General features: G+C 40.7%; 1 protein-coding gene and 1 long non-coding RNA gene across 14 annotated transcripts in view; one reads left to right on the top strand and one right to left on the bottom strand.

The window, feature by feature from the left end:
- PIK3CB (phosphatidylinositol-4,5-bisphosphate 3-kinase catalytic subunit beta) overlaps window positions 1-23,625 on the bottom strand; it is a 186,912-nt gene that overhangs the window by 138,584 nt on the left and 24,703 nt on the right. For 6 of the 13 annotated variants that reach the window (XM_073360010.1, XM_073359994.1, XM_073360007.1 and 3 more), the window contains exon 1: window positions 12,893-13,046. The exons of 3 other annotated variants lie outside the window; for them this stretch is intronic. The gene's annotated coding sequence lies outside the window, so the exon portion shown is untranslated. Of the gene's footprint in view, window positions 1-2,763; window positions 3,646-5,725; window positions 5,791-12,892; window positions 13,047-23,625 lie in introns of those variants that run through there. 4 more of the 13 variants (XM_073359995.1, XM_073360006.1, XM_073360000.1 and 1 more) reach the window with 4 other exon arrangements.
- LOC140917364 (uncharacterized) lies at window positions 13,090-23,019 on the top strand. Its single transcript, XR_012160815.1, has 3 exons — window positions 13,090-13,182; window positions 13,802-13,921; window positions 18,136-23,019. It is a non-coding gene; the product is annotated as an uncharacterized lncRNA (long non-coding RNA).

Genomic DNA, 23,625 nt, shown 5'->3' with positions numbered 1-23,625 from the left:
AGGAAGTATTTGAATCTCTGAATGGCATAGAGGAGCTGCTATTATTGCCGTATATTTGTTGAACCTCTGGGGCAATGGATAGACTGAAAGGCAGTACTGTGTACTATTAGTACACATTGCCTGTCGTGAATCGAAAATACTTTTTTTCTCTGGCCAGGATAGATTGCCACATTAAAAGTACACATCCTGCAGACTGAGAGCATATCAATCTCCCATCTCCAAGGAAGGGATAACAGATGCTAGGGTAACCAGGAAGTAGAGGCAAGAGAAGCCCCCCTTGCTCTCTGTTGGTAAGGAACCTCCTCAACTGCTCTCAGATTCAAGAGAGACTGTACACATTGTATACTAATATAGCCTCATGAGAGAAGTCCCTGAAAAAGGATGGTGAAGGGGAAGAATATTAATTGAAAAATATATCCCTCCTTCACACTGCTAAGAACTCACCTGCCTGAAAAAATTTCTGTCCATGGAACGTAAAAGGAAGATAGATTCTCCAAATAGGGGGTGGATGTCTAAAATTTGAGATGATTTACAGTCTATATGCTGTCCTCGACTGTGATGTAAAAATGATTGTTTTGAAGCCAGTGAGAACGGCCTGCTATGGATGAGGCCGACGGGTGACACCTAGGATGGTTAGATCTCTGATTTAGAAACATCCTGAGTGTAGTAAGGGCTGTACTGAGCATGGTGTTTCCTCTTCATCACTAGGATGTAGACCTCCAGTGAGCGAAGAACTGCCCAAGAATCTTTTAACGTGCACATGGCATCATCTATCTTCTGAGAAAAAAGCTCAGTGCCCTCAAATGGCAAGTCTTCTACTGTATTTTGTAGTTCCCTGATATACCGGAGGCCTGCAACCAAAAACAATGCCTCATCAAGATGGCAATCACCACTGAACACAAAACTGTGAGTGTAGATCCAGGTTCACGTTTTAAAATTTTGTATTGCACCATTTGTTTTCACCACTCTCATTTCTCGTTAAATATTTATTCTTTCTTAAATAAATCCATTTTTGTTTTAAGTGCTCACAAGTGCTGTGTGGTTTGCAGAAGCAGTGGTTTAAGGCAAAAGTGGGGTATGCTGTACCTCTCAGTGCAAAGGATCTGGAATTTCTGTGACTAACCAATGTCAGGGGCCGGATATCACAGGGAAAGGACTCAAAGAAACTCATGACTGGGTTGTACCTATTGTCAACCTGAAAGACAAAGTAAGGGTGGCATAGCCCACAGAGGAGTGCTTGAGTAGCTGAAAGGCGGGTGGTGTGCAGGAATTCACATCCAGCTACCACAAGAGCGCCACTCCCTCTTACTGCAGGCAGAGGCTAACATGTCCTGGATACTAACATGCCACTCCCAGTCCTGGATACTCCAAGAACCATCCCGGGGGGAAAACTGTCATTTGCCACAAGAATGGCTTGCATCATCGACAGCACCAACAGCAGAATTAAGCATACAGCTGCTGGAACTAGTACAAGATCTGAAGGTGCCATGGTCAAAGATCTCCCTGGTAAAAGAGAAGGCACTAGTTTCAATGGTCCTACCAGAGTCCACAGCACTGCCTCATACAGTGTCAGTGAGTACTGATGCTTATGACCAGACCTCTATTTGGCAATGGAAGACCTTTTTAATCACCTTTTTGTGAGATGAAGAGTGTGGCTGATCAATCTCAGATGGTTTTGAATGCTTTGAGGAGGCCATAGGTGAGAAAAACTATTGACATTTCTCACCCAAAACTGGCTTCAGAGCCATAGCAGCTGAAGGGGCACTCCTTATGGAGGAACATTCTGCTCTCTCATGGTCAGGGTCAGGCCCTGAAGAGGGACGCTTCTCAGACTCCTTTTCTACAGACTACCTATACGCTGTTCGCCATTTCTCACACACACAAAGCAACAACAAGTCTCTTTCCCAAAGCTGTCAACATTCTGTGACAGTTAGCGAAACAAAAGGAGCTCCAGTTAACACAATGTGATTGGAAATCTATTACATATTTAACCTTCTCAGAGTTAAAATTATAGACAAATCATTTCCACCATCAACCTAAAAAGACACTATTTTTTCACTGAATCCCAATATTTGGAAATTAAAAATTTGAATGAGTTTCCTTTCGAAAAATAAAAATAAAAATTATTACAAACATGGAAAGGAGAAACAGAATAGCTCAACAAAGGCAAAAAACCAACAAGGCCCTAATCATCCAATTGTTCTTTATATATTTGCTTTTACACCTACTCAAAGACACAGAAAATCTCAGAATGACCTCCTGATATTATATAACCTAAGAGGCATGAGCTCAATAAAGTGCACTTCTGCAATATTTCTTCAATTAATAATACTCTTACATTATATGGCCTTTCACGACAGACTGTTCATGTCAAACATTAGCACTCGCCGCTATGCGGTAGCAAGTATCAAGGAATTTTGCACATCTGTTAAACTGGAACACAGAACTTTAGTTATTCACTAAAGGTTAACCAGCAAGTCACCGGGCCAAGATCAAATATAAATTCTGCTCCCATCAAAACTTAACTATGTTTTGTTTCTGACAGCTGCCAGAACCCAGTCTGAGTTCAACATACCAGAAATGAAACAATAATAGTGCACTATTATTTCCTTTGGCACTGTGCATCCCAAACGTAATCTAGTAACTTCTCCCTACTAATTAGATCCCTTTACTGAAATCCAGTAATTTGGACAGAAAGTGTTCCATAAATGCAGCCTGGTCTGAAGCTTTCTTCCTAAATAAAGAGTCTAAATACCTACACACCTCTAATCTTTAAGGGAAGTCTATAAAGTCATACGAATACAGAATACGATTAATTTACTCTGCAAGGCTGTTCTCTGAGAAACTGCAACCAAAGTCTGTGTTTTAAAAGATGATCTGCAAAGGAAAAAAGAAATAGGCTTTATGTCCTTTTTTCATTTAGGGACACTAGATTATTTTAATGTCAATTTGCAGCAGATTACCCAGAAAATCTGAGCTCTGATTTGTTAAGACAACTAAGCATAAGACAGCTAAGTTTCCTGACCAGTGAACCTCAGTTCTGACTTGGCCCTCCACAGGTAGATCCATCTCCTTGCCGTTCAATCTTTGACCACTCTGCTGACCTGACAAAAAGGTGTGAATTTTGATATTAGATACATACCTACTACAAACGGATTTGAGACCAGCACCTATTTTTCATTCAGACAGTTAATAAGTGGCCCTGACTTTTGGTCATTACCGGGTTGGGGTTGATTTGAACTGATCACCTAGAGATTTGAGAGACCATGTTCCGTTCCATTCCATCCCCTCAAGCATTTCAATCCCCAAAGAGCGGTTTTAAACACTAAAACTGGTATTTCAAATGATCAAACAGATGGTGGGAAACCAAAGACACATGGAAATAAAGACCTCTTTGAATCTTATGACTGATCACAACCAATGTTCATTCCAATCAAAGTAGAAATAAAGTTAGGACACATCTGCTTACATGTTAATTTGCTTTATGGGACAAAAAAAATCATGTCACTTGAGAAAGAGTACATGTTAAAATATTTGATACTATCAGTTCTAGTGGAGAGACTAAGACAGGAATGTCGCTAACCTCTCACAAAATTTACCTAACTTATCTAAAAACAGAAAGATAAACTCATGGATAATAGTTCTAAATAGAGAGGGTTAATCATTTATATTTGTATTCCCAATTAAACTATTTACACTAAAAAGACATCCCATTTAATACACTAACATTCAAAAATCCAAACATTTTAAATGTAATGGTAAAGGATTTTTTCCTCTTCCTTTTTATGGCTAATTTTTGTAGTGCATCATAAAAGAGTAGATTTTCATTCCCTAAAAGGGCATCTCCTCAGTAAAAGCTCCCAGTCAAAGCAAAAACATTCCAGCTATTACATATTTTACCAGATGTGTTTTTAAAAGTGCCATATAAAAATGCATTAAATTGAGACTATACAGTTCACATTTCAAATGAGGATGAGAAACAATATTCCTAATCTAATACTGTAGTGTATACAAATACTTACCAGCTATTCATGTCTGATATCAGCTGCTGCAACTGAAAGTTTCCATAGCTAAATAATTTAATATATTATTAATAATATTATTTGTATTACAGTAGCACCTAGAGGTCCTAATTCAGACTAGGACCCTGTTGTGCTAGGCACTATGCATACACATAAGACAAAGCCCCTGGATGGACTATCTTAAGATATAAGTAGAGTAAAAGTACTATTATCCCCATTATTACAGATGGGGAACTAAGGCACAGAGAAATGAAATTACTTTCCCAGGATCATACAAGAGGTCTGTGGCACAGCTGGGAATTGAATCCAGATATTCTGAGTCCCAACTCAGTGTCTTACCACAAACTTTCCCACCAATAAAATTAATTTTGAAACCCTAGAAGTAGATTCATCTAAAAGGGCTTGGGAAATCTTACTAAGCATCTTAAATACAATTCTGTTATGATAAAATGGGAAGAGATGAAGGCTTGCATCATATCACAAACATTATTTTGAGGAAACGGAAGAAGATAGAATATGAAGCGATAAAGAATCCTAATTTGATGTGGGAAATGCCCTGGGAATACACATTTTACAGAACTGATTCCAAAAGATGAAAAGCACCTGTAACTTTTGTTGAAGCCAATGAGAAGTCCAGGTACTCAGCAAACCTAAGGACCAAGCCATAAGTCAGGTACATAGTAAGGCGCCAACTCTGCAAAGGAATCTGCATGGCCAGACCAATGCAATTGTGCAGAAATTTGTAACCAATGGGACTCCTCCTTAATCCTTTGAAGAATCAGACAGTAAATCAGGCAAATGGGTAATTATTGCTGTAAAGCAGGTACCGTGATACTTACTTGCTTTAAAGTTCTCATTGCAACTTTTAACTTTAGCAGCTGAATTAATCCTTCATTTACTTTTTTATTTGTTCCATTAATTTACAAATATTTTGTTTTTTCTCTTCTATCTTCTCTAGCCTGCACTTTTTCCACTTTTTTCTTAGGATTAAATGACAAGTACAAAAGTCTCACTACCTTTCTGCTTAATATAACTTTGAATTATTTGATTTTTCTTCCTGTTCATGTAAACCCAACAGCTTGCTCTCACCAAGAACCACTTGCTGATTTATTAGTTTATACTGTGACTTTTTTCCTTTTAATATTATATCCTACTGTTATCCTTCCCCAGCACTTTGGCTCATAAGTACGATATAAATAAACAACATGTAATGTACTATGCCAATTACAAAGTTAATGGACAACTGAAAAACAAAGACCCTTACATAAATTAACTATGAAAAGATATGATCTGATACAGTTCCATGACTTGACCACCCAGACATATTTAATTTGATCAAAAATTTGGTTAAGAGTTACATTTAAAAGTATTTTCTTTCTTAATTTAAGCATTAAAGCCCCAATTCAGCAAAGAACTTAAGCTTATGCTTTTCTTGAGGTCAATGACACTACTCATATGCGTAAGTGCTTTACTGAAACCAGATCTAAACTATCACTTACTTTGCATAAAACACACAATTCTACTATCACCACTATGGCCAGCGTAAAAATTTAAATATTAAAAAAACATTAATGCTTCAATAGTGCCTCAGAGGCAGCCTTGCTTCTGTTGAACCCAGAGGACTGAGAATCATAATGGTTAGTTGGCATTACATAAATCAATACTTCATTTTCTTGATCTATAAAATGGGTATGACCACTTACCTCCCAGGGCAAAGCTTCATCATTGAGTATCTGAAGTATTTTATATGATTCATGAATTGTGGGAACTATAGGAATGCAAAGGATTATTATTAGGATAAAAACAGTTGTGTAGGAATAAGCAGATTATAGCTGTTTTAATAAGGGAGTATTTTCAGAAGTTTTATTAAAAAGAGGGAGATCATCAAAAAGTAGTCAAGAGGTTATTTCTTTTATGTACTTTCTGACCAACTCTCAACAGGTTGATAAATCAAATTTTTCCTATTTTCATTACTAATGTTGGCAGGTAAAACTTTTTGCTTGTGTGTTAGGCAAAAGATTTATGCTTCAGCCGCCAGTTGAAAATCTTCTCAAACCTCACAGACCATTCCTCTTCCTAGCTCAAAAGGTTAGGAATTCATGGAATTTATTTACTACTTTATGTGAACACAATGAACACTAACCACCCCACTATAAACAGTTTAGAGTCATAAGCCCTTTCTTCACATGCAAATAAAAAACAAAATAGCACCTCTTCTCTTCACTCCTTTCCCGCCGTGCCATACCCTCAGTCATTACAAAAAGAAAAATTTTATAGTAATGTATTGTATTACCAGCGCAGAACTCCAGATGATCACGGCCCAAGAGAATCATACTTCATCCTCTCACATTACTTATCTTCCCCTCCCTCACATACACGCGTGCACACACACACCACTCCACCACTCCCTCCAAGTTATTTACTTAATCCCACAAAGTGAAGTCCAATAAGATAGCAGCAAAGACATTTCAAACCTCCACAAGTAAGCCTTATCTCTTTTTAGTACTGTTTGTTGAGTCTCTGAAACTGACTGACTACTTCATACTCCTAGATCAGCTCTATACACATATGCAAGAATCTCTGGATGCTCCCTATCTACTCTTTTTCAGATGGTAGTCTTCCTCTACACTCTTCCTCTTTGGAATCCTTGGTTATGTTCCAACACTGGAGCCAAACTATCTACCCCTTTTCTTGTTGGATGTGTTCTCCCTACCATTTGCCTGAATTACCACTTTATTCCAATGGTTACCAATTGAAAACAAAACTTTCAAAACCTACACAGCCAATTTTACACTTTAATCAACTCAAGCTGTGGGTCCTCAGCTTATCTGAAAATCAGAAACAAGATTTGTCTGCGTCAAGCATCCAAAAGCTGAGGCAGACAAATTTACTGCATGTTTTCTTAAAGTTTTGGCTTCCATGACAAAGCTTCCCTATCCACTCTTGCCTTTTCTGACTAAATAAGCCTGTAGTTCCTCTCAAAGACAGAAGTGATTCAAACTAAAACCACCTCTCCAATATTTCCCTGTGTATGCCACTAGTTTGATTCCACCTCTGCTGAAATCCCCATCGCAACCTTTATTTCTTACCATCTTGTTATATTTACTTCCTTCTTTATAGATACATCTACACAGTAAACAAATAATGACAAAAAACCATCACCAACCACCCACCCCTAGAAGCAAGTCTCAGAACCTGGGTCAACAGACTCAGATATCCTCCCCACTAGGTTTCAGAACTGGTCTCCAATCTGAGGCCAGCATCTACACTGCTATTTTCAGCCCCTCAGCGCAAGCTCAAGCAGTTGACTCAGACTTGCTGCCACAGGTCTTTTTTTTGCTGTGTAGATGTAGCCTACAACTAACGCCCAGCCCAGCTCACCCATCCTCTGCAGCATGCTGCATGAGCAGCAAGCTGCTGATAAAGCTTCACTCAGACATATAATATTCCTATTTTCCAGCAATTCCACTGAATCCCATTCATTTCAGGATTTAGTTCCAAATTGCCCTCACTGTTCTTTAAAGTCCTCTAGGGATTAGCTACAGCCTACTTCATGGAGCTCATCTGTCTCTGCTCCCTCCCCATCTGATACTAGTTTCCTCCCAGACCTTTTCAAAAGCCTCCTTCTCTTTAGAGTCTGTAATACAGAACTATTATTAATCATGTTTATTATGGTACTGCCTAGGGAGTAAGCAAGAATTGAGCCCCACCATGCTAGGCATTGTGGTTCCTGCACCCAAGAGCATACTGTCTAAACCAGGGATCTCAAACTCATATCACCACGAGGGCCACATGAGGACTAGTACATTGGCCCAAGGGCCGCATCACTGACACCTTTTCATATAAAGATACAAAAGCCCCCCAGCCCCAGCCCTTGCATGAGGCCCTGCCCCACCTCTTCCCAACCCCTTCCCCAAAGTCCCCATCCCAACTCCGCCCCCTCCCTGCCCCTATTCCAACCCCTTCCCCAAATCCCTGCCCTGGCCACGCCTCTTCTCCGCCTCCTCCCTTTAGCACATGGCTCCCCGCTCCTTCCCCCTCCCTCCTGGAAAGCGCTAAGCACTGCCAAACAGCTGTTTGGCAGCAGGAAGAGCTTGGAGGTAGGCAGAGGAGCGGGGACACAGCATGCTGGGAGGGAGAGGGGGTGGTGGGTGAGGGGAGCTTTGTGGGCTACAGCAAATAACTCCAAGGGTTGCCGCATCTTTGAGACCCCTGGTCTAAACAGACAGGACAAACAAAGAGTAGGGGAAAGTGGTAGAATACACAAGCAGAGCAAACCACGTAATAACAGCAAACATCATGCAAGTTCCACAGTTTGTTTCTGGGTTTTTGGGGGGGTTAAGATGAAAAAGGATAAGCTACAGGAGGAGTGTAGGGGTGGGGAAATAGGTGGGTTTGACACAGAGTGTGCAGTGAGGCTGAGATGAAAAGACGGGGGGGGGGGTGTTGGAGCAAACAGCCAATCAGAACAGGGGAGAAAATGTTCAGTCAAAACCGTAGGGGGGAAAAAAACAAAACTTTTCTGTATCTTTCTGCCTCCTTAATTCTGCATTTTATTTCCAGTCTTTGCAGATGATAACTTCCCTCTTAACTGACCTGTTTTTCCCCTGTAATTTATTTAGCTGTACACAGCATTTTAGAACACAGTTTAAACAAAAGATGCAATACCAAATAAAGTTTTATATAATGTTTAGTCTTGTCATACAACAGGAAAATTGTTCTTTGCACTGGAATATACTCAACGATTTTTTGCAAATATACATTTCAACAAATGCAAGAAACATTTGCTATCAGTTATGTTCTGCTACCACAAACACTGTCATCCCTTTACTAAATATAATCTGTACCTTTTAGTTACAAATTATATCACTGTTTAGTTTCTGAACTAGTGCTTTTTTTACTTGAGTTAAAGTCATACAAAAGAACAAAACCATTCTTCTCAAACACACCCTCTATAAAAAGCAACAAAATTGTTTCTGAGATGCACAAAGCTGCTGTTAGTGTTAAATTTTGTCATGAACACAGTAGTTGTGTCACCTAGTGACTACAACACAACCACTAAACTCACATTCATTTCTAACTATGATGGCACCATGCAGAAGATGGAAGCATTCTGGCACTGAGGATCCAGCAACAACCCCAAAAGAAGGGGGAGCTCAATTGGAAATACTTAAAAGGAACCAGAGATGCCCTCAGAACCAAGAAAACTGAATCGGAAAACACTGATCTGCCCATGTGCCCCTTGAATCTATAATGTTTCTTCAACTTCTGTGATAGCACCGGGTCCCCTGGTACAGAGTCCCCTCTAAGCTCAAGTTCTTTTTATCCTTAGGCAGATGCAAAGTTTCCCTAAACATTGGGCCCTAGTGAAACCCTGGAGGTAAGAGGAGCTCAGCACCAACAAAAGCCCAGTTAGCCAAGAACTCAGAGAGTCCATTATTCTAAGGGAAACAACACTGGTCAGCTGAAAAGACAACACCAAAGTCCCTGACAATGAAGACTTCCCAGCACTGATTAACTTTGGCAATGAAGCCAGCTTCTTTGGTGCTGGAGCAACCACAGAACCATACCCTAACTGCTCAGGTGAGTTAGAGCTAGATAACAACATTGATCCTGGCACCAAGGGCTTCTGCTTCCCCATTTAATGGATTTTTGAGGTTGATCTGTCCCTGCCACCCTTGCATAGAAACAGGATCCCAACTTGAGGATGGAGCCAAAGGTCTGGAATGCAGGGCAGTCAAGAGCAGTGGTTCTCAAACTTCTGTACTGGGACTCTTTTCACATAGCAAGCCTCTGAGTGTGACCCTCCCGCTTATAAATTAAAATAACTTTTTAATATATTTAACACCATTATAAATGCTGGAGGCAAAGTGGGGTTTGGGGTGGAGGCTGACAGCTTGCAACCCCCTATCTAATAACCTCATGACCCCCTGAGGGGTCCCGACCTCCAGTTTGCGAACCCCTGGTCAAGAGGAATGCCTGGTGCCAAGGTGCCATAAAGGCACAGCATGCCAAGGAACTTTTCTGAGAATAGGCTCCCCCTGAGATGTAACAGACAGCAGGTACTGTGTGTGACCCCTTGAAAAACTTTTCCAGCTGAGAACCAGGAGACAAAGAGTTTTTATAGAAGGATGTTCCCTGCTGGGTTTTTTCACCTGCATGAGCTCTGTTTTCTCCCTTCCCCTTTTCTGTTTGATTACTCTGTTTACTACTTAAATGCAAGTTAAGACAAGCATACACTCCTTTGTTCAAGACAGGTGTGTTTGACTAGTTTGGTGCTATGTGAGTCTGAACATGTATTTTTAATATCTTACAAGGGAAATTTACAACAACTTTACGCATAAAGCTGTTACGCACATTTTACCATGATTAGGGCCTACCAAATTCACGGCCATGAAAAATGTGTCACAGACCATGAAATCTGGTCTCCACCTGTGAAATCTGATTTTTTTTGTCTGTTTTTACTCTATGCTATATAGATTTCATAGGGGAGACCAGCGTTTCTCAAATTGGGGGTCCTGACCCAAAAGGGAGTTGCGGAGGTGGGGGAGTCGCAAGGTTATTTTAGGGAGGTTGCAGTATTGCCACCCTCACTTCTGTGCTGCCTTCAGAGCTGGGCGGCCAGAGAGTCGCGGCTACTGGCCGGGTGCTCAGCTCTGAAGGCGGCACCCTGCCAGCAACAGCACAGAAGTGGCAATACCATATCATGCCACCCTTACTTCTGCGTTGCTGCCTTCACAGCTGGGTGGCTGAAGAGTGGTAGCTGCTGACTGAGAGCCCAGCTCTGCAGGCAGCAGCGCAGAAGTAAGGATGGCAATACCATACCATGCCATCCTTACTTCTATGCTGCTGCTGCTGCTGGCAGCTCTCTCTTCAGAGCTCAGCTCCCGGCCAGCAGCCACCACTCTCCAACTGCCCAGCTCTGAAGGCAGACAACTCCTTTTTGGGTCAGGAACCCAGAATTACAACACTGTGAAATTTAAAATTTAAATAGCTGAAATCATGAAATTTATGATTTTGAAAATCCTATGACCATTAAATTGACAAAAATGGACTGTGAATTTGGCAGGGCCCTAACCATGATACTACTGATCAGCAAGTTATGAGTTTTCAAATGACACCTCACAAGGCATACCTTGTACAAAGATTATTACAATAGCATGTAGGGTGTGAACACGGGTGCATTCCGTCGCAATGTGCATCTGACTCCAGAAAAAAGAAGGGCATAAAATAAACATTTTGTAAACCTGTTTCTCTCCCTTCAGGTCCTTAGGACCTGGATAGGACATGGTGTCCTGGAGTCAAGCTACAGACAGTCCAAGAATCTAAATGCCACAGAAACTACTACCTACCAACTTTCTAAAACTATGGTTCCCCACACCACATAAAGCCATGTGCCTGCCTGGAAGGAAGCCATAACAGGTTAACAAGAAATTCTTGGTTGGAAAAAAAATCTCTGGGCATGAAGTAAAGACCCCTATGCCTGCAAAAGGCCATAAAACAGAAAGAACTGCAGCAGTTGGAGACTGCATGACCACTTATAAATTTGGCTCAGAACATCTGGTGCTGCAGAGGGCGGGTCACTCAAGTGATCCCAACAGGCACTGTTTTTCTTGAAGGTTCCTGAAGTTCAGGAGCACTAGAGGGAGGCAGTATGAATATGCAGAAGCTACATCAAAGAATTTCTTTTTGAAGTATAAAAGGTAATATTAGGCACTACTAATAAATAACAAATCATAAAAGGACCCTTTTAAATAGCCATCACAGAGTTGAAGTTGCCTTTAAGGTTTCAGAGGTTTTGAAGGAACAGCACCATTCCCCCCTGTCATTTCAAAGGGTACAGCTACACTACAAATGTGACAGCAGCACAGCTGTGGGGCTGTAGCTATGCTGCTGTAGCGTAGATGTTGCCACAGTGATGGAAGAGGTTTTTCCCCGTCACTGCAGTAAATACACACACCCCAAGAGGTGAGAGCTTTTCCATCTATCTACAAGCATCTTCACTGGGACTTGGGGCCACTTAATTTTTGAACTTTAAAAGTAAATGATACTTGTAAGGTTTTAAACAGATCGACACACTGCGAAAGACCTTTCAGATCATGTTAACTCTTAAGTAATCTTATCTTCCCCCTCTCTCTCACAGATCAAACTACTCCCACCTATTTTAATGAGTAATTCAAAGCCATCTGAAGGTTTAGTCCTATGCACCATCTCCTCTCCCCCTAACTGATAAAGACCAAGATGTGACTAAAATTCACCAGTGCCAGGAAGAGGGCAGATATCTGACTATCGTGTCTGTTGAGCAACTCCAGTGTTGCAATTTTTTTTAAGGAAGCTGAAAAATGCCCTTTTCCTCTCCCCGTCCCCTGCACACTCGCTCGCTGCTACCACCGGGAAAACAGGGAAGGGAGCAGCCACTACCCTGCAGAAAGGATCTGAGCACCAGCTGGAGAAGGGATTGAAAACCAGCCCTAGATCTGCCAAACCTGGGCGGGAGGGAAGAGAGGAAGGAGGCTTCATTGTGTCACTTGTGAGCTCTCCCCCGGGGGGGGGGTAGGGAAGGAGGGGGGGGGCCTCGCCCCACTCCCCCGTTTGTCTCTGTAGCGCAGCGAGACACTGCTGCAGCCACTTCTCTCCTTCACACCGCCCTAGCTCCGCGCCCCGGCCCTCAGCAAAGCCCAAGCTCGGGTAGGAACCGTCCACACGCCGCGCCGCGGCGGCAGCTTCCCTCCGGGCAGTCACCGCCAGCCGCAGCCCAAGCGCGGTCCCGGTCGTTGGGGGGCGGGGGGCGACGTTGCACTCACACGCCGTTCCCGCTCTCACACGGACACGCACAAGGTCCTCTCCGCCCGCCTCACGCAGTCACTCACCTGCCCAGGCAGAGGCGGCGGCGGCAGCAGCTGCTGCCTCTGAGCCGCCGCCTCCCAGCCAGCGCGGCAGCAACTGAGTGGCCCGTTACCAGTAACTCACATGGAGCCGCGAGGCCTCGGCATACGTACGCGCGGACACCCTAGAGCCGAGGTGAGAGGGAGGGCGGTTTCCTAGGCAATAGCTGCCCCCTAACTTCGCCACGCCCCCCCCCCACCAGCCCAGCCAATCCGATTGCGGCTTGCGATCTCAGCCTCGGTTGGCTTCCTGCTCGCGCATGCTGACATCGCAGGTAGGGGGGGAGGCCTCAGGCTGGGCGGGGGGCTTGCCCCTGACGTGCAACGCACGGTGGGGGAAGGGAAGCGGTCGGGGAGAGTGGCTTGCGCCATGGGTGGGCGGGTGAGGCCGAGGGGAGGGGCCCGGGCAGGGTGCGCTGGGATAGGGCTGGGCGAAGGAGCCCTGGCAGGGAAGGTGGCCCCTGGGCTGCAGGGGGCAGGGAGGGGCGAGAGGCTGTTTTCGCACCCGCTGCGCTCGTCTGTCAGAATGTGGACGGCTCCCCAGTATGTGGGCACCTGCATCGCTGGAAAATAGGGGGCGGTGGCAACGATCCGTAACGCGCTCGTCCTGCTTCAGCCTGCCACGCCCGTCAGCAAACCCCAGCATTAGTGAGCTGTAGCTCACGAAAGCTCATGCTCAAATAAATTGGTTAGTCTCTAAGGTGCCACAAGTACTCCTTTTCTTTTTGCGAATACAGACTAACACGGCTGTTCCTCTGAAAGCTACCCAGCAGTTACAGCACCCGAGCCCCCAGCCTAGGACTTGGCAACGCACCCATGGAGGAGTGGACTGGGATTTGAGCTGCTCACTTGCTGTGTGATAGAAAACTAATGAGTTTGTTTTCATTTTAACAGCTTTCCTGGAAATGACTGGATAAGTGCCAAGTCCAACTTTGAGTAATAGGCTTACAGCCATTCTCTGACACCTGCTCTGGCCACAACACTGTAATTGTTTCCTGAGCACAAAACAAGAGGGTAAAAAGATCTTACTATTCCTTATTTTGATCATACTATGTGTGAAGTTGGCCCTAGGTTTTGCAGGGTCCTCTGTGAAGTGACTTAAAAAGTTGCCCCAGTTCTCTTCCACGAGAGGAACTGTACTCAGGTGCCCTCCGACTTGCAGTGTCCCTATCTTCCCTCACACCCCCCCCCCCCCCCAATCTTGGTAATTCACAAGTGACCCTAGAAGCAGCACGGGCCTGTGGACAGCAGAGGTGGCAGAGGCCCATGGAAACACAGAGTCCTATAGTCCTGGTTACATACTGGTGGCAAGTCTCCCCTGAGACCAAAAATAGAGCAGCTGCTATGGGTGGTGTTACTTAAGGGGCAGCCTTGATTGTAGAATAGTATTACTGTTTTTTGTGCTGACAGGGTTTTGTTTTTTTTTATGTAGGGAGACTGCTTCCATTACTTATTCATTGTAGCAAAACTTCACATTATAAATACATTCTGTTATTGCTACTATTGAACAACTCATCTTAAGTTAGTATCCTCTCTGAGGGCATCTCTGGAAAACTGCAAGTTACATAATATATTATTTAAAGGGTGCCAGCCTCCCATGCTTGCATCTTTGCAGTGAGGATTCTTACAAATTAGGGCCATATTTTAAAAGATTGAAAGAGGTCATCTTCTATGTTCACACACAGCTAGGAAAGGTTCTTAAAAGAAGAGCAATTTGAAATAGCTTTGGAAAATAGCAGGGAAGGTTTTATTACAGTAGCTTCTTTCCCTTCAGCAGCTGATCATTTCCATACTAAATCCTCATTTTAAGAATCTTATAACAGAACGGTTACAGAAAATTATGCTGAAACTAATAAATGCCACTGAAAGGACTTAAAAATAGGCAAACTGTTTTTAAAGACAATCAAAGGAAAGGACATTTGAATGTTATTTTTGTGTACCTATAACCTCATGAAATACACATGCTGTTCCTGTGTACCTATAACTCCGATAAATTGAATTTTGCACACAGTGAGCCTTCTCCCACTGAGGTCAATACCAAAATTCCTATTGACTTCAATAAAAGCAGAATGAAGCTTTAGTACATTACTTTTTCATATTTAAAATGGAATACAGTCATGGTAAGCATATTAAAAACACTTCCTTAGTGTAGTAATCACACATTATATGATTTTTTTTTCATTTTTCAGCTCTGAAAATAAAAAGACTGGTCAATTTCACTTTTACTTCTATTCAATTTCACTTTCGGATACTCATGCACTAACAATGCATAATGTTAGGGTTGGCAAAATTGTAACAGAATGTTTTCCCACTCCAAGATTTTGGGAAGAATGAGAAACTTCACTCCCCACGCTCTCCAGTTAACCTAGGTATTGCATGGGAGATCAGCAGATGATGCAATATTTAGGCAAAATGTCAAGTTATACATGAGTCAATAATAGAGCTTGCCTACTATGTGTCAGATTTTTGCACAACCTTACTCTTCGTTGTTTGTATGAATTAATAGTTCCTGTGAGTGCTTATTTTCAGTTCCTTTAGGACTATTTAATATCATAGATAAAATGTAAGCATTCTTTCTGAATATCATGATCTTAAATAATATGTAGGAATATGATAGACGCTTCTGTATAGAAAAAAATATCTGCTATATATTTTAAATGAAAAAATCTCATCAGGTAAGAGTTTTGATCATACAGATACTTGTCTCTCCATAGGTCAAGTTGTCACAGCTAACACATGCACTTTTGCTCACCACCCTATTTCATCCAAATCAAACCAATCCATCTGAGTTTTTTTGTGTTTCTCTACCAAAGGAGATTTGTTTCCAAAAGCTAGATAGCGTGAAAAGTTAGCAATATTTGACTCTTTGAGAACTGTTTTACTTTATTATTTGAAATATTAAATCTCAAACATCTGTTTAGAAACTCAATGTTTGGGTTGTTAGTTGGCATTAGTGATACTTTGTAGTACTTTGACTGTTTTTGGAAAGGCTGGGTGGAAATTATTTAGAAAACACTTATTTATTCTGGCTTTTGCAAATTTTAGGTTGTTCTGCATGTGCCAATGCAGTTTTTATAAGGTGCAAACCAGCTGTGGTTTTCCTGAATCTTTAGTGGACTGACCAAGGGGGCTGGGATTCTTGAACTCTAGTCTTCACTCTGCCATCCTCTGACTTTAATTATGATATTTTGTAGCTGAACAGTATCTGTTATCCACAGAACTCAAAGTACATTACAAAAAACCTAATACTGGGGAGGCAGTTACCATTATACTTATTTTACACATGTGAATCAACTTTAGTGGGGTTACGTCCCCATGGAGATCATACATGATTGAGGTCCTAGATGGTAAGCTCTTTGGAGTAAAGACTGTTTTAATTTTGTGTCTATATAGCTCCAAACACAGTGTCAGCTCTTAAAAAAATAATAAGAGTATTGAAGAGGTCTCAACCACTAGGCCTTTGATCAAGACATGAAGATACTTGGAGTTATAACAGGTCACCTTCTTGTGATATTGTGATACTTGTCATAAATTCCTATCTATCACGAATGGTGCACAGAGTGGCAAGGGCCTGGGACAGAATTAAAGTTGTTTGGAGTATTTTAAATCTGCATTTTTTTCTCTCCACTACTTGGGAGAGAGAAAAAGAGGAGGTTTTAAATGTAACCTTAACTTTCAATTTCTTAATTTTCAGTCTGTTAATGTTTCCTCCCATCCCCAGCTATTCTTACATACAACAACAATGTAACAAAAGTTTTGTCCGGGAATTTTGTATCTGAATTATGTCTCCATGTAAAATGTCCACCTAGGGCACATTTTTGGACACTGAGAACATGTCATACTTTCAGGTGAAGGATGATAGAATACATGCTTTGTACTCACATTACTTTAGCAAAGACAACTGAGAAGGGAAAAGGAACTGCTTTACCAGGTAAAGGCACAACACACAAGGTAAGTTTGCAGCTAGTACGAAAGTACTGAAGGGATAGATGCAAACACCCTACAAGAAAAGAACACAAAAAATAGAGGATGCAAGACAGTTGACAGTAAGCAAAAAGAGATGGGGGGAATCAACCTAATGTACTCAGAGAAGTATCCAAAACAACAGCTACATAGTAGGATGGAAATCCTTAGAAAATAATTGGGGCCAAGCAAAACTAAAATGTAACTGTGAGAGGCAAACAAGATATTATCTTACTTTATTGTTCCCACCATATCACAAAAAACAATCTTCATGGGGTAATCTATACACAGGCACTTTTTTGAAAAAGTACCAGATAACTTCAGAGCTCCGGTGAATATTTTTTTTCTCCTGAAAAAATACGTTCTATCCAAAGCTGCGAGAGTACAATTTTGAGAGTATAATGACTATTCTGTTTGCCACACAGTCACTCCTTTATCAGTATGGCATCTACTGTAATACATGTACGAGCTTTAGAACTCCTTGCGTATGAAAAGTAATGTGACAGACTCCTAATATAGTAGTGAGGGGCTACCCAATTCCGCACAATTTTGGATTTTAGGAATCTGTCAAAATGAGATGTACAAAACTAGTTTGAATTTGCAACCCTTTTCCCTGTATTTTAAACTTTTTTCCTTAGCTGTATTAAAGAAAAGATTGTGAACCTACATGATATTTGGAAAAGAAAAGGAAAACCATCTGTAAAAGCTAAGCTGAGACAAGTTGTGCCCTAAAGTATATGCACTTATATAGATCCTGTATTATTTTTTTTTGTTGTTCAATTTGCCTCTTTTCCCCTCTGTACTCCTCGCTCCCTCCCCCTCTCAGTTTCTGTCTGTCACTGCTTCCGCTCAATTCTATTTTACCCATAGATTTTCATTAATTTTTTCTCAACCTTTTCCCTCTTCCTACCCTGTTCCACTCCATAGAACTGAAAACAGATAAATTTTATGTATGCGTGTGTTCAAAGTTAGATAAAATGAGTTCACCTATCCTTAACAGTAATGTAGGTGGAAAGAGAATTTAGGATTTGAGCTCTTTCAGGTTGATCCATTAAGGAGAGCTGGCACAGGCATTGGTTTCAGATAAGTATACTTTACAGCCTTTGAAATGGCTACTTTACCCATAGGGTTGGTATGACTTCCCCTTTTGAGTAAGGGTTTTAGCTACCCTTCTGTCATACACTCATGTCCCATCTTGTTAAATATGTTCTATGGTGGCCAGCACTTCTTTTTATTTGTTTCTATCCTTTCTTTCTCACTCTCAGAACAGAATGCAAGAGACAACAGCACATAAAGGAAACACCTAAAGGAAAACATCAGTTTGCAGAAACAGGGCAATGCTGGAAACAAGGAGTGAACTAATTAAAGAGGAGATTGAAACAAAGGTTTTCCCCTTCAAAGGTGCTCTGCAAGTGATTTTTTTTAAATTGAACTTGTTCCCTTTTTTACTTAGAAAACTTTTTCCTTTAATAAAGATTGTTCTGCTCATTATCTTAAATGCCAGGAATATCAACTCTGCTCTTCCCTAGTTTTGCTGTAAGATCCACTTGATATCTCAAAGAATGTACATTGTTAACTCTTACACTCTAACTTAATGGATGGAAGATGGTGAATCTTTACTGTTTTGGAGAAAGAATATTGTTAGTGATTCAAGTTAAAAAGGTGTTAATGATAACAAAAAAGAATTAAACAGTCATCAGACATATTTCCTGTTATTTCAATCTTGGCCTATGTTTTCCAAACATGCGTGCCTGAAGCTCAGTGCCAAAAACCATATTTAGGCTCCTAAAATAAAAGTGGTGATAGGTACTACAGCTCCTAGTGACTTCAGTATGTGAAGAGAGGATATTCATGAAACTACAGAAGAATTCTGTGTATGAGGTCAAAATATTGCAACAGTTTGTAAGTGATGTGATAAAGCAGCAGCTGGATATGGGTAAGAGACTATAACACCAAATTCAACACAAAACACAGCCTATAAACAAAAGAGATCATAACGGATTATTTCCCTCTGTATGATAATTTTAAAACAATGTGATGGCCATGACCATTATGAGTCTGAGTGTACAGTTAAAATGCTAATGGATATGAAAAGGGAAACTTGGCAACCAGTAGAACACAGATTTTTTTTTTAAACCAAAATGTAATTTAGAAGGTATACTGTACAGTTGTTATGTGCTGGTCTCTTCTTACCCTTGCACTACCATGTGTTCCTATTATAAGCTTCTCTTTGTTTCTCACAGCTAATACAATGGGGGGGGGGCAATGGCAAATAATGGGCTGAGTGCCAACAGACTGAAAATGCAGATGTCAGACAAAACGGATATACAGCTTGGCTAACGAAGCCAGAGCCTGCAGCAAGAAGTTGTCAATAGTGCTTTGCAATATCAAGTTATTTAACATTTACAAAATTCACTGCAAAAATTTAGTGTTAATGCAACATCATTGTTGAGAATTTACAGTATCTGCAAAGGAGACAGGAAATTCAGACTACTACAACTTTACCTGTAACAAAATGCTCAGCAGCTCAGGTTGCTATGTGTACGTCATTCTGGTGCTCCAGTCACTCAGCTGGCTTGCCATTGAATAGAGTGTCCAATTTAAGGTCTCCAGCTTCATATTCAAGCTCTCAGTGGAATCAGCCCAAGCAACTTGAGAAATTGCCTCTCCCCCTGAGTCCTTGACCTCTCATGCCAGCTGCAGTCCACCAGAAATATCAGACTGTCAACCAATAGCTCCTAAAGCTTTCAAAACAGCCTAAAGCATCTAAATTTCTAATCTGGAACTAAGGCAGAGAGTAGATTCCTCCGGAATGCTGCCAACCTGGATTGAGGCCTACAGCCATGCTGATACCGTCCAATCATTTGACGGAGATGCCAATTCAAATTTTTTGGTGAAAGCAAACAACTGCCTAGCACTGATTATTATTATTTTTATATTCCAGTAGCCCCAATCAGATCAGGGGTAGGCATCCTACAAACATATTAAAAGATTGAGGTTTCCCTGAAGAGTTTACAAACTAAATAGACAAATCAGATGAAGAGTGAAAGAAAAGGAATTGAGCACACAAGCTGTAATCAGTGATAAGAGGCTATGTGATGTTAACTACATATGTTTTTTAAAACACTATTTTCTTGTTTTTTAAAATAAGAATTTGGGAATACGGTGAGGGGGGAAGGAGATGATGTAACAGAAGCACACAAATAGCAGGAAAAGGAAGGAAGAGAGGAAAAGGGAGAGAAATACAGGAAGGATGGAGGGGAACACTGAGGTCAGTTTTCTAGGTATGAAAGGAACAATTGCAGGTTGGTTGCTGCAGGTTGAAGCAGCAACCCATGATCAATGGAATCAAAATCTGCTGAGAGGTCCAGCATGAGAATAAATGCCAGTTGACCTCAAATTAACGAAAGATAATTCATGACCATGACAAGGGTCATCCCAATGGAATGCTGGAACCCAGAATGGAATCTGCCAGGGTGGTGGTGTCCAGATGCACATGGAGTTGACAAGCTTTGCCCTCTCAACCACGTCTCCAAAGGTGGTGAAGTTTAAGATCTTGCAGGATTGAATAGTAAGTACTGCCACATCAAAGGAAAGTATCTTGAAGAGGGGTTAGACCTTAGTGTGTTTAAGAATTGTCAGCACCCTCTCCTTGCTTAGTGAGGTGTTAGCAGTGCCTCTCAATACTGATACCATGACTACCATGGGTGACACTTGCTTTGAGACACCAATGTGAATAGGGATCAGGACCACAAGTGATGGCCCTCAAGAAACCAAGAGGGCAACAGATGCATCCATCAGAAAACAAATTTATGTTTAATTATGAAAGCAAATGTCCCTCAAACAGAAATGCCAGAGACCACCCTAGAACTAAACAGCCTTTGGGTGCCATCATAATATAAATATTTACAAATAAAAATAATAATAATCTACTTAAAACATCTCACAGCAGTCATTTGAAGAAATTACAAACAGGCAGACCAGAATAATCAGATTGTGCAAAGGACTAAGACTCCAAATGGCTGAGGACAAGTAATGTTTTTTGGCCTCAGTCACAGCTTTTTTGTACGTTTCTTTTCAACTCCAAATGACTCCTCTGTTAAATCCCCTCCCATCTACACACCAACCATTTCAGCTCCTGGGGATTACTTTTAAAACTTGGTGGTCTCCAAGCACCAGATACAACCAGGGTGCAGTGAGAGGCCAGCAAGCTGAAAGCCCCTGCTAACAACTGATAGCAGCTGTTAGAGTGAGCTGATTGACACCCTATTTTGAAGGGGAGAACAGATACTATTCTGTGTTTGTACAGCACCTAGTGCAGTGGGATCCTGGACCATGATTAGGGCTCCTAGGGGCTTCAATAATATAAATAATAAGATATACCTTGATCTCAGTTTCTGTGGGATCTTTAGTATTACACATGTGCAGAAGCCAACTTTCAATTGCTCATAACTTTATCACACACTTTTTTCAGTCTTGGTTGTGACCATACACTTCAGTGGCTTTTGACTTACCATTTTTCAAAGTCACTGTGTAATGAAAGTGGTGGACATTTTTCTTCTGAAGGAGAATGTGTATATTTTTCACCATTGCAGAACTCAAAATTGATAAAAAGATTTTATCTTACATGGCATGAGCCTTTAAACTGTCCCAAAAATTTAAAGATGTGCCATCATCTGAAAGATTTCAAGTCACTTAAATACTTTTATGTTGCCGTAAATATTTAAAGCACTTATAAGGGTGTCATTTTCAGCATATGCTGTGACTTAAATGTTTATGGCAACTTAAAGATTATTTTTTAACTCCTAGCAAATTAAATGCAAAAAAAAAAATGTATGAAATGTTAAGGTTGTACAGTTAAACTAATCAAAAATTTGGAAATGCAAAGTTAAAGGTGCCAATCACTATGCTAACTCAGTTATGTTACATGTACTGTGTATATACTATACAGCATTTTCGGTTTGTGGTTTTTGTTAAATGTATATGTTAATGTGTTACTGTTTATGTCAGTAAATGTATAGCATAATACATACAAGAAGTTCAACACAGCTGGGGCAGCATTGCTAGTGGAATCCAAATTCTTGCATTCCTGACTTTCAGTTACTTCAACTGAGCAGCCTGACAGTGTGGTTATTTATGGTCAGAAACAAAAGTGGCACTTCCTCAAAAGATTTGCTACCTGGGTATATTTGAAATTTATTTTAATGATAGAAATAAGTGTTTACTGCCTTTTTTTAAAAAAAATTTATTTGGTTAGCCTTGCAGAGCCAATACAGCCAAGAGAGATTGCACTGGATTATTGTTGGATTCAAGCACCATGTAGGGAATTGCTAACTAAAATGCAGAATCATTACTTCAAGTGATGCACAAACTAGAGAAAACACAATTTCACCTCAAGCTGAGAAACCAAGCTTGATGTTAAAAAATAATATATATTTACTTGTAAAATAAGCAAATTAAGGACCTGATCCTGCAAGTTGCTGAGTACCCTCCACTCCTGTTACCATTCAGCAACTTGTCAGATCAGGCCTTTCGTACAGATATCTTTGATGGTGTGTAAACATGGAACCCTACAATATCCTGTTCACAGAATGACATTGTAGTGTATAACCTCACTTTAATATTTAACCCATTTTTTTATGTAATCTTCCTATCAGTCATTATCTCAATTCAGTTGCTCACATGTAGTGACTGAACTCATACTCAGTTCCAACATTCCTGTGCAGCACTGGGAATAGCTGCATTGTTAGAGTTTCCGTTCTTTGGATGAGATATTAAACTGAGGTCCTTTGTGTTATTTCTGCTGATTGTTCTAACTGAAGTTAAAGATCCCATGACACATTTTGAAAACGTAGCTAGCTTATTTATTCTTTTACTAAAAACCGGTTCTAATGTCCAGCAGATTCTAATGAGTTAGCTATTTCTGAAAGTGTAATAGATGCCATATCTGCCTAAACTTGTACAACCAATAACTAGCTTATCACTTCTGGAATATGTTGATTGTGAAAGGTATTATAAGAAAATCAAACGCTATTCTTTAAAATTAATTGAGTGACAGTACTGTGACTGGTTTCAGAGTAACAGCCGTGTTAGTCTGTATTCTGTATTAGTACTGTGACTGAAATATGTAATATTTTGTTATAATTATAATGTAGAGTTTTAAACAATTATAAAAGGATAATAAATAACTTGTGATAACATTTACAGTGGACCGTTTTCTGACACTCTTACAATAAATAGTACCTTACTCCTTGAGATAGGAGCAACCCCACTGAAGTCGATGAGATTTCTCATGTGCTTAAAGTTATGTTTATGTCCCTTGTTGAGGCAGAGCTGACATGAGTAAGGACTTGTCTACACTGGAAAGTTTTTTTTTGGTATAACCTAACATGCAAATTTAAATCAGTATAGTTAGACCAGTGTAATGCCCCCATGCAGACATTCTTATTCCACTATCAGTGCATTTTTTCAGTTTAATTTATGTCACTCTGGAAGAGGTTTAATCTAAACAAACATAAATAAATAAACAAACCCATTCTTATACCAGAATAGGAGTGCCCATATGGGAGGGTTACAGCAGTATAACTATATTGGTGTAAGTGGTAAAACTTTCTTGTGTTGACAAGGCTGGAGGATGGCAGAATCCAGCCCATTATTCTCCTATCCAAATGGTAACAGCATACAACATTCCTCATTACTAGGTCACCTTATTGACTGTTGGAAAACAATGTCTAGTTATTAAAGGGTGTGTGTGC

The sequence above is a fragment of the Lepidochelys kempii genome, chromosome 9, assembly GCF_965140265.1.
Source record: "Lepidochelys kempii isolate rLepKem1 chromosome 9, rLepKem1.hap2, whole genome shotgun sequence".
NCBI classification, from domain to species: Eukaryota; Metazoa; Chordata; order Testudines; family Cheloniidae; genus Lepidochelys; species Lepidochelys kempii.
Note: the sequence above shows the minus strand (reverse complement) of the source record. Positions and strands in the feature narration are given on the sequence as shown.